Below are 293 nucleotides of genomic sequence, written 5' to 3'. Positions count from 1 at the left end.
TTAAGGAAAAATCGTCAAACACTGTCAGGGAACGTATTTGTAATTCTCGGCACGAAATAAATCAGAAAATTCTAAATACGAGGTAAAGCTTTTAATCTTTATCAACTAGAATATCCCGATGTATCCTTTTCAGTATGCAATTCACTTTGTTTATAATACATTCGCAAAGACGCATTTCAGGCCATTTCCAAGAGCCCCCGAAAATTCTTTACTGATGTATTAATCTGAATACGTAGCTTTCAAGACCAGAATCGTCAGTTCTGTGTCTTGGGGTCCCCAAGCATAAACGTTTT

Source organism: Penaeus monodon, chromosome 22 (genome assembly GCF_015228065.2).
Source record: "Penaeus monodon isolate SGIC_2016 chromosome 22, NSTDA_Pmon_1, whole genome shotgun sequence".
Classification (NCBI taxonomy): Eukaryota; Metazoa; Arthropoda; class Malacostraca; order Decapoda; family Penaeidae; genus Penaeus; species Penaeus monodon.
This window is presented reverse-complemented; position numbering follows the sequence as displayed.